Source organism: Pseudorca crassidens, chromosome 11 (genome assembly GCF_039906515.1).
Source record: "Pseudorca crassidens isolate mPseCra1 chromosome 11, mPseCra1.hap1, whole genome shotgun sequence".
Classification (NCBI taxonomy): Eukaryota; Metazoa; Chordata; class Mammalia; order Artiodactyla; family Delphinidae; genus Pseudorca; species Pseudorca crassidens.
Genome location: NC_090306.1, coordinates 94,862,061 through 94,873,169, shown reverse-complemented (window position 1 = coordinate 94,873,169; position 11,109 = coordinate 94,862,061). Strand labels below are relative to the sequence as shown.

The following is an 11,109-nucleotide window of genomic DNA, read 5'->3' as shown; positions in this document are numbered from 1 at the left end:
GACGGCTTCCATTCTGTCTGGGCCCTGGGAGCACCGTGGCCCCTTCCCAGGCTCTGCCCCTGTTTTCTCCTCTGACTCCCACAACCCTCTTGCCCTCGACCAGCCCCTCCTGTGACTAATACCGGTTTCAGTGGTGGCCACTGTTCTGAAGATGCCTTTACATACAAGTAAGGCAGAGGGGTGTCTGTTGTCCCCATTATGCAGATGAGGACACAGGGGCTGTCAGGGTACAGAGCCCAGGTTTCTACCCAGAGCTGGTTGCCTCTGCAGCCTGGGCTCTTATAACTGATCCTCAGGGGGGCCTCTTCTGCTGACAGGCCCACACTCCTGCAGAAGCCTGGCCTGCCCCTCTCCCCACCCCAGCCCATTGGGAGGTGGGCTGTCCTTCCTGTGTGTGTGCGCACAGGAACTCCGAGGCCTCAGGGCCAGGCTCTCTGCCCCTTCTTGTTCCCAGCCCCGCCTTGGCCCGTGAAGGAGGGTGTCAGGCACACCAGGCTTACCAGCTGGGAAAGCCCACCCCTCTTCCTCATGTGGCCAAGCTGCCCTTTGGCTCACTTGCCCAGCTCAGATGCCCGCTCACTGGGTGCCAGGCGGCAGGGGTATCCCGGCACCCTTCCCTTTGGCCCTGGGGTGCTGTGTGCACTCTTCTCAGTGTCCTTGGTGTCCCTATTGGAACTGCCTGTGTTACCGCAGGGTCTTTGAGGGGGCGGCCCCAGGACTGCCTTGGGAAGGCTGCTGTGACTGGCGCCAGAGGGCGGAGTTGGCTCAGAAGCAGGGCCTGTGGCCTCTGGAAGGCCGCAGGCCTGGGCTCTGTCACAGGCATGTGGAAGGGGAGTAAACCAGCAGCTGGCATTCGTGGAGAAAGGCCAAGAGCCATGTGTAAGATAAATAAGAACAGCCAGTACGTAGAGGGTACTTCCTGGGTGCCAGGCTCTGTTCTAAGCACCGCCCCCCCCCCCCCGGCAGCCCCACAAGGCAAGCACTGATCATCGCTCCCGTTCACGCACGACACCCACTCAGGGAGGGTGGGGACGTTGTCCAAGACAGGAAGTCCACAGGCACCTGGGCTGGCCCTGCGCCTGCACCTCCCCCGCTGCCCTACGGAAGGTAGCGTGTGATCCTAATCTCACCGCGGGCTGACAAGGCAGGCAGCTTCAGCTCATGTTATAGAAAAGGCACTGATGCAGAGTTGGGTAACTCAGAGACGCCCCGCGGGTAAGGGTTGGGACGAGAATTCAGAGCCGGGCCGCCTGACTCCCGAGCCCGGCCGTTCCCGCTGTCCTCTGCCGCTCCTTCACAGCTGCCCACTGCCAAGCGCTTTGCATACACGCTGCCTCCTTTAGTTCCTCTCTTCTCTTGCGAGGCAAGAATTATTTCCACGTTACAAGTGAAGGCACCGGTTCCAGGAACTTGACTTGCCCAAGGTCACGTCTGAAACGTGCCAATGCCGGATTTGAACCCGGGTGGGGGTCTGGCCCCTGTACCCGCCCCGGGCAGGTGTGGAGAAGGGCTGGCAAAGGCCTCTGAGCTGCCCGGAGCGCCCTCTCCTTAAAAGGTGTTCTGCGGGGCGAGGTGCGATGGTGCCGCCTCAGCTGGCTTCTCCGCCTGTGAGGCTGGACGCGGCATGAGTCACTGGCTGTGAGTGCAGGATCCTCAGGGTGATCCCGGCTGACTAATTCCACGGCGCTGATCTCACCAGGACACCGCTGCCTCTGCATCGTCGGCCCCACCGTTGCCCTCTGGGTGCCTCGGGCTCCTGGGCCTGTGGAAGAGGGGTTGGCAGTGCAGCTGTGGGGCCTGGCAGCTCTGCTGGGGTCAAGGGGACACCCCCCTCCCCTCTGAAGCACAGATATGTGCAAAGCCCAGGAAAGGGGGCACAGCCACGGGCTCCCCCTCAGCCCCGAGACGTCCTGGGGTGTGGCTTCTGTATGCTTATTCTCGTAATACCAAGTCTATCCAGTTGATCCGGAGGCGGGGGGGTGGGGGGTGGGGAGCAGAGGTGGAAGCTTCAGTTTGTAGAGTTTATGTTCTCTCCTGTGACCCCTACAGCTCCCCTGCCAGGCAGTTCTCCCCATTACACAGATGAGGAAACAGCGCTGAGTGACATCAGCGGAATGGCCGAGACCCTGTTCCGGATGGGAATGCTCACTACCAAAGAGCCTTAGCAGGTCTTAGAAACATTTGGATGGAAGAACGGTGGTCACTACTGTGGGTTCCCTCTACGCCGATGAACATGGGAGGGAAACTGACCACAGCCCCAAGAAGCTCACGCTCTAAGACAACAGAGCAAAGGGCAGCAGGTCACCCTAAACGAATGTCAGAGTGCGAGGGGGCCTGGGGTAACTTCTAGGCTCTCAGAAGGGCACGGGGAGGCGGAGGCTTGCCCAGGTTGCAGAATGTTTGTGACGAGGACCTGAAGCCGACTGCCCTGACTTCAGCCAACCCTGAAATGAAGATGAGTCGCGGCCTTTTCTTCCCTGGGCTCCAGGAGCGGGAGCGAGGAGGGCAGCCGTGTCTCTGAGAAGGGCAGTCTCCGGGGTCAGGACCTGAGGTCAAGGGCATGTTATTGGGGCCGTGCCAGTGCCCTTCCCAGCACGCCCTGCCTGGGGCTCGGGGCTCGGGGCCAGCTCAGCCCCTACCCCAGCTGTCTGGCGAAGGCTTCTCCGGAAAGTGAAGGTAGTTTGGCCAGGCTGCCGGAAACCCCTAATGTTCAGCCCCTGGGCTGAGAGGTCCAGAGAACAATGTCGGCAGAGGGCAGGATGCTGCGGACAAGCCGGGCTTCCAGGCATGCTGCCGCAGTTCCTCTCCGCTGCCTGGAACACCGGCTGCAGGCGTGACCCTGAACCCCAGTCCCCAGGCTGGCTTCCATGTCTCTGCCGGAAATCTGGGAGCCTCCCCTCTTCAGCCACCTCCTGACAGCCTTTTGGAAGCTGGGGGCCACCATCAGTCAGTCCACAGTGGTGTAAGTAGGGCCGGAAGAATCATATCTGGGTTCAGACCCTGAACTTGCCACCCACCAGTGGCGGGCATCACCATTCTGAGGCTCAGTTGTCACATCAGCAAAATGGGGATGATGGTGGCTGGCGCTCGCTGAGTGTGTGTCACCTGTGCCATCTCACCGCGCCCTCACAGCCACCCAAGGAGGTAGGGGCTATCATTATCACCATTTTACAGATGAGGAAACTGAGGCCAAGAGGGCTTAAGTAACTCGGCATGAACAGGTGTCAGAGCTCAGACCTGAACTCAGATGTGTTTGATTCCAAAGTCTCTGTGTTCTTACCCATTAGCTGTACCATCTTGTCTTTGGGGCAAAGTTTTCCACCATTTTGAGCCCCGATTGCACCATCTGCAAAGTGGGGCTAATAACAGTCACCACGGAATGAGGTCATCCTGAGGATTAGACCTGCTGCTATACCCAGCAGGCTCTTGAGAAATGTCCTTTGCTTTGCTTTTCCCCTCCCCCCAGCTTCCCCCAACTCTAAGCTACATCTTAAACAGGAAACACCAGATTTCCCGAGATAAGAACCCCAGCACCTCACAATGGGAGGGGCCGGTCGCGGTGCCAGGCTGTGGGTCTTGTATTTATTTGGCTCTGTGTCCTGGCTCTGACCCCCACCTCCACCCCCTCCTGCTCTAGAGCTCGGCTCAGTGGTGCCTGTGGCTCCGGCAGCCTGGGGAGCTAGGTGGTGACCTCACCCTTGGAGAATGCCCACTGGAATTCACCCTGAGTCTGGTCCCCTGTTCTCCATGCCTCCCGGCCACGTCTGACTGGCCTCTCGCTCAGCCTCTGAGCCAGCTGTCCACACACAGCCACGGATGGGATCACCTTTTGTGAGCAAGGGTGCCACTGTTACACAGTTGCTGATTTCTGACTGAGCTGGTTCCCCACCTTTAGCCGGCATCCCGGCTGCCCACAGGCAAGTAGCTGTCCGTCTGTGGTCCGCTGCGTGTCTCAGCATCCGGCAAGCAGGCAATCCGGCATCGGTTCCTTTGTGTCCCACCCTGCCAGCTGTGCCACCCACATCTAAGCCCCCAGCGCCCACCTGAGGTAGCAACTCTTGTTACCATTTCACATATGAGGAAACTGAGGCCCAGAGAGGTGGTGTGATATGCCCAGGACACACCCTGGGAAAGGAGGGTGCGGTGGCCCGACCCAACCCCTCTACCTCTCCCTTTGCCACTGTGCTACCCCCAGGGGGGGTCATAGGACCCCTGTTCTCATGCCAAGAGTGGGGACTTTGGGCGTCTCTTTCATCTACCTCCCCCACCCAGTCCCCGGGCAGGAGGCGGAAGATTGCTTTGCTTAGGATCTACTGCTAAGGCTGGAATATTCTCTCCAGTCCCAGCATGGCAGCTCCACCCCCTAACCTCAGCCAGCCAGTGTGTGTGGATGCCTCTCTGGGCTGCCTGGTGCTAGGAGTTAGAAGTCAAAGCAGAGGAGGACACAGCCCCCGCCCTCAAGAAGCTTACAGCAAGCACATGGATACAATGTAGCCACCGCCCCCCCCACCAAGAAGCTTACAGCAAGCACATGGATACAATGTAAAGTATAAACGCCATAGAAACAAGTAACATATACCCTCTCCAAGATAAAGCACAGAATGATTGGAAGCCCTGAAAAGGAGCAAATCTGCAGGGCTGTCAGGTAAAGCATTGAGAGGAAGTGAGGTTCAAGAAAGGTTTTGTTGGGACTTCCCTGGTGGTCCAGTGGGTCAGACTCTGTGTTTCCAATGCAGGGGGCCTGGGTTCGATCCCTGGTCAGGGAACTAGAGCCCGCATGCATGCCACAACTAAGATTCCACATGCAACAACTAAGAGTCTGCATGCCACAACTAAAGGTCCCACATGCCACAACTACAGATCCCGCATGCTGCAATGAAGATCCCACATGCAGCAACTAAGACCTGGAGCAGCCTAAGTAAATGAATAAATAAATAAATGGTTTTGTTTAGGAGAATTGAATAGGAGTTAGCCCGAGAGGCAAGCAGTAGGAAGAGCATTCCAGGCAGAGGGAACAGCATGTGCAAAGGCACAGAGGTGGGAAAGTACATGATCTATCTGTCCAAGGAGGAAAGCTGGGGATGGAAGGGGCTGAGTGGGGCCCCACCAAGGGGGATGGAGCCAGGCTTTGAATGGGGTCTTCGAGTCATATAGACCTGGTTCCAATCCTAGCCCTCCCCCTCACTAGCCAAGCCTCAGTTTTCTTCATCTCTGAAATGGGAGGATAGTACATAACCTCCTCATGGTTGAGAGATTGACATGCGATAATAAATGTAATGTTAGAACATAGAGCTGTTATGTGGTAAGTATCATGTTAAACTTTTCTAGGCATGTGCATTAGTGTGCTAGGGCTGCCTAACAAAGTACCACAGACTGGGTAGATTAAACAACGTAAACTTATTTCTCACAGTTCTGGAGGTGAGAAGTCCAAGATCAAGGTGTCAGCAGGGTTGTTTCCTGGGGCCTCTCTCCTTGGCTTGCAGACGGCTACCTTCTCACTCTGTCCTCCCAAGGTCTTTCTTCTGTGTGTGCATCCCTCATGTCTGTTTGTGTATCCCAATTTTCTTTTCTTATAAGGCTACCAGTCATATTGGATCAGATCATTTTAACGTAATTACCTCTATAAAGGCTGCATCTCCAACTACAGTCACATTCTTTTTTTTTTTCCTGTGCTAGAGAAAGTCACATCCTAAGGTCCTGGGAGTTAGGGCCTCAACAGATGAATTTGGGGAGACACAACTCAGCCCATAACAGCCTGTTTTACGTAGTTTAACAGTAGTGACTAACAACGAGGGGTTCTAGACACTGTTGCAAACACTCTGTGTATTAACTCCTTCAGTGCTCGCATAATCCTAGGAGGTAGGTCCTATTATGAGCTCTAGTTTATGGACGAGGAAACTGAAGCACAGAGGGCTTCAGTTACAGCCTCAGGTCACACAGCTGGGAAGGGGCAGAACCAGGATGTAAACCAGACAATCTGACTCCCGTGTCCCTTGCTCTCCTCCTGTACAGCCTTCCCACCACCCCACAGCTGCGGCTCTCTGCATTCCCATGACCAGCCTTTAGTGTATCCCCAGCCAGGGGACGTCACTCAGCGAGGGTCACACCCTTAACCTTTCCCCCATGGTCCAATATTTAGGGAGTTTTCAGTTAATTTTTTTATCCATTATAAATAAGGCCAGAATGAACATGTTTGGACACAGAGCTCATTTCTTCCTTTAAATTTTATAGATGTGGGACTCCCAGGTCAAAGGGAGCATTTTATGGTGGCTGGGAGCTCGGAAGGAGTGTCCCCAGGCCTGTAACCTGAGCTGGAGCCCTCCACCGGCACCTCCCACCTGCTGGTTTACTTTGGGGGAGGGGAGGCCGAGCAGCAAGAATGTCATCAGACCTGACCCACCTCCAGCCACCTTTTAGTCTCTGCCACCTTTGTCTTAGAAAGTTCCAAGCCCTGGAACTTCCCTGGTGGCGCATTGGTTAGGAATCCGCCTGCCATTGTAGGGGACACGGGTTCAATCCCTGGTTTGGGAAGATGCCTCAGGCCACGGAGCAACTAAGCCTATGCCCACAACTACTGAGCCTGCGCTCTAGAGCCCGCGAGCCACAACTACTGAGCCTGCGAGCCACAACTACTGAAGCCCGTGCACCTAGAGCCCGTGCTCCACAACAAGAGAAGCCACTGCAGTGAGAAGCCCTCGAACCACAACAGAGTAGCCCCTGCTCGCCGCAACTAGAGAAAGCCCACGTGCAGCAACAAACACAGCCAAAAATAATAAATAAATAAGTTTATTAAAAAGAAAAATTTCCATGTCCCAAATTCTGACATTTCTGAGATGCCCCAAGTCCAGAGCAACCTTTTTCTTTTTTTGGTCATGCTGTGCAGTGTGTGGGATCTTAGTTCCTTGGCCAGGGATCGAACCCGTGCCCCCTGCCATGGGAGTGTGGAGTCTTAACCATTGGACTGCCAGGGAAGTCCCCAAAGCAACCATTTTTATAAGGATCTGGTGATGGTCATGGGTCTGGGGTAGGACCTAGGAATGTGCATTTTTAAAGCCCTAGTGATTTAGATGCAGAGGATTGTGGACTAGGCTTTGAGAAAACACAGCTGCAAAGATCACAGCCCTAAGTCCCTCCTGGTTCAGCTCTTTGGGCTGCCTTCCCTGCCCACACCCTTCCCATGGGGCCAGGCACAGAAGAGGACTCTCCCAAGATGAATGAATGAAGCAACGGATGAAGCGTGTCACCTACTAGGGAGCTGCTCCATGCCAGGCCCTGTGGCTGGTCTGGCCCTCATCGTCATCCCACCACCCAGACTCTATTACAGAGGACCCTCTCTCCTCACCTAGGAGGCCTGGCTGGGCTCCAGCACCTCTGCCACTTCCCATGTGACTTTGGGCACCTCTGTGTCCTTGGGCCACCGAGTACTCCCTCCCCATGAAACAGATGTATTTGTTCCTCTCATGTTATTTCCTGGATTAATCGTTCCCATCTCACAGGGACCCTGTGATGTTGAAATAAGGGAAGGAATCTACTGAGGCTGGACCAGGAGAGGGAGAGGGAGCCAGAGAGGATGGGGGCCTTGCCTGGGGTCAACCAGCAAGAGGAGAGAATCCAGAGCTGGCTCTGGGTTCCCACTGCCAGCTTTTTTTTTTAATTAATTAATTAATTTATTTATTTTTGGCTGCGTTGGGTCTTCGTTGCGGTGCGCGGATTTCTCATTGCGGTGGCTTCTCTTGTTGGGAGCATGGGCTCTAGGCACACAGGCTTCAGTAGCTGTGGCACGTGGGCTCAGTAGTTGTGGCTCACGGGCTCAGTAGTTGTGGCTCGCGGGCTCTAGAGCGCAGGCTCCGTAGTTGTGGCACACGGGCTGAGTTGCTCCACAGCATGTGGATCTTCCCGGACCAGGGCTCGAAGCCGTGTCCCCTGCATTGGCAGGCGGACCCTCAACCACTGTGCCACCAGGGAAGCCCCCCACTGCCAGTTTTGAGGTTGTTCTTGACTGAGGTTGGCAGGGAGGTTGATGGGGAGAGTATTTCTACAGGAAGGGAGCGGGAAAGAGTCCCCCTGGGGGTGCCTTCTCCCTGCCAAGTCCCCCCCAAAAGGCCTTGCCTTCCATGTCCGCATTTGCTGGCCCTGCTGAGTACCACGTGGCCCGGGGGGTAGGGGGGCTTCACGGTGGCTACAGGCGGGGGACCAGCTGCCCAGAGGGCCTGGTGTTCGCTCAGCCTTTGGCCCTGACCACCCAGCCATAGCCAGGCCAACGTCAGGGATGCGCGTCTCAGGCCACAAGAGTGGGCGTCTCCTCCTCAGCAAGGGGAAGGAGGGCAGGCTGTGTTGAGCCAGCCCTGGCCCTCTGTGTCCCGGCGCTGGCCCCGGGGCCTCTGGGGAACCAGCGGAGAAGCAGCTGCCCTGGACAGTGGCCCAGGAGGATGAGGCCAGCGGGGCGGGAGCTGGGTCTGCTCGGGCTGGGGCAGCCTGGGAAGATGAGTCTCTTTGCACATGTGAGGCCCTGGCCGTGCCGCCACTTGCTCAAGAGGGCTTGACCTCTTCTGGCTCCTCTCTGGGGGCTGCATTTCCCAGCACTCTGCTGGCCCCAAGTCTAACTTCAGGGCGGGAAGGCCCTCAGAGACCAGCTCCCTTCCCCTGCTTAATAGAGGAAACCGGGCCCAGCGAGGGGAGGGGAGGAAGATGGCGTGGGAGCCAGAGGCCAGCTGGGGAGGGGCCAGGTCAGGAGGTTGCCCTTCAGAGACCCTTCTCCAGCTGGCCAGCCGCCAGACTGATGCCACTGGTCCACACGTCCCTCTCCCCCGCCAGCCTGAGAGCCCTGAGGAACCTCCTTCTCCAGTCACGGGAGTGGCCATGAGGCTGTCAAAGTGAGCTGAACTCCTAGCCCCAAGTCTGCGCCCTTCTCTTCCCCCCGACCCCAGTTGTGCTGTGAGTTTGAATTTTGGAGAGAGTAAGAAAGAGTAAGAGGGAGACTGATTTTTTTAGCGGCCCAGGCCCTCTGGGCTGGAAGGCGTTGTCTCCTCTTCAGGAAACTCACTAAAAATCTTGGAGACAATGACACAGGCCCAGAGGAGGGCGGAGGTGGGGTTCCTCACAGACTAGGGTTTGGAACTTGATCTGGAATGACCAGCCATCCTGGTTTGCCTGAGACTTAAGGGGGTCCCCGGGACACAGGACTTTGAGTGCTAAAAGGGGACGAGTCTTGACTCTGCCTCTCACTGTGTAATTTACCTCCGCATGCCTCAGAGGTTCACCTGGACACAAGGGGAACAAGAGCCATCCTACATCCCTCCCGGGGTGCCCTGACGCTCCCTGGGGAGGCTGTGGAGGGAAAGTCAGAAGATGCTACATCCCAGCAGATGCGTGGTCTACTTTTTCAATGTGAGTGGTGGCCATTCCGGTGAGGGACCACCTCCACCCCTCCCCCCACCACCTGAAATTCACTCATTCACCCCCGAGAACAAAACATCGGCACCTGTGCCAGGCGCAGGATATGCACGGTGGAGAGAGAAGAGCCCAGCTCTCATGGAACTCGGAGCATGAGTGTGGGTGAACATAGTCAGATGAATTTGTTCAACACACTGTCTTGAGCGTGGTACGGACATTAACTCATTGGACCCTCACAATAACATAGTGAGGTGAGCATTAATTTTTTAATTAATTAATTAATCCTCATTTTGCAGATGAAGAAGTTGAAGCTCAGAAAGATTAAGTAATCAGTAGAAAAGTCGGGGGAGGACATTAAGAGGTACCTTTTTGAAGGATAAGCATATGTCTGAGTGTGTGCGAAGCAAGGGTTTTCTTGGAGGGAAGCACGGAACAGCAATGATGCCTCCAGGGAAATGCATTGACATAAGACAGATTAACAGGAGAAAAACGAACAAAAGTTTAGTAACATGTATACCTTCTGTATACATGGGAGATTCCCAGGAAACTGAGTAACTCTTCTGGCCGGACAGACTGACGACTGGCTGCAACACGGGAGGTGCGTGGCAGGGATGGCGCTGGTGCGGGCCTGGAAGCAGATGTCCTGGTTCTACTACCAGTAGCTGCCGGTCATGGCACTGTACATGCTGGAGCCCTGGGAGCGGACTGTGTTCAACTCCGCGCTGGATTCCATGTGGGGATGGCACTATACATGGGATGCGTCTTCACGCCTCAGCACGTCATGGCGACACTGCACTACTTTGAAATTGTACGGTGACCAAGATGTGACCGAAACCAAGAGATTCCTTAGAGAAGAGCCGCCATCTGAAATTGGAATGAGACTGTGTCAGATGTCATAAGAAACCCTACTAGATGTCAACATAATCAACCCTATGAATATAAAGACTCAGATTCTTTTTTTTTTTTTTTTTTTTTTTTTTTTGCAGTACGCAGGCCTCTCACTGTTGTGGCCTCTCCCGTTGCGGAGCACAGGCTCCGGACACGCAGGCTCAGAGGCCACGGCTCACGGGCCCAGCCGCTCCACGGCATGTGGGATCCTCCCAGACCGGGACACGAACCCGCGTCCCCTGCATCGGCAGGCGGACTCTCAACTACTGCGCCACCAGGGAGGCCCAAGACTCAGATTCTTGAGTAGAACAGGAAAAGAGTCCTTACTCGTGTGTGTGTTGTGTTCTTTATTTTTCATTTTAAAAGAGGCTCTGGTATAGTAGTTTTTGTCTATTTTAACATCGTAATCATTTGCACTTTGATATCAGTATTTTCGTAACCTTTGTGACTGTTTCAATATTACCCAGTGAAAGCTTTTCTTAATGTAACTTTGAGTACATTTTAATTGCTTTCTATTTCTAAAACTCAAACTCATTTGTTGGGCTTTACCATTCTTGTATGGCATATACATCTGCCTGGTTATATTTCTACTCTTGACCAAAGTTTTGTAAGAAAAGATTCAAGATTAGAGGCAAGGGGCTGGGGAGAGAGAATATTTTATTGAGAACTGTTTACAAAAGACGTATGTGTAAGTTTGAACTCAGGATTACAGTTTTAGCTATCTGGACTCTACTCTTAACAGCTTTTGCTTTAAAACTCTTCAAGTGTTTCTTAACAATGAAAAAGAAAGATCTTGCTAGAGTTAGAATAAGGAACATTTCACCTTTT

General features: G+C 54.6%; 1 pseudogene; it reads left to right on the top strand.

The window, feature by feature from the left end:
* Positions 1 to 10,001: 10,001 nt before the first annotated feature.
* LOC137203006 (serine palmitoyltransferase small subunit A pseudogene) lies at positions 10,002 to 10,311 on the top strand (annotated as a pseudogene).
* The last annotated feature ends 798 nt before the right edge of the window (positions 10,312 to 11,109 follow it).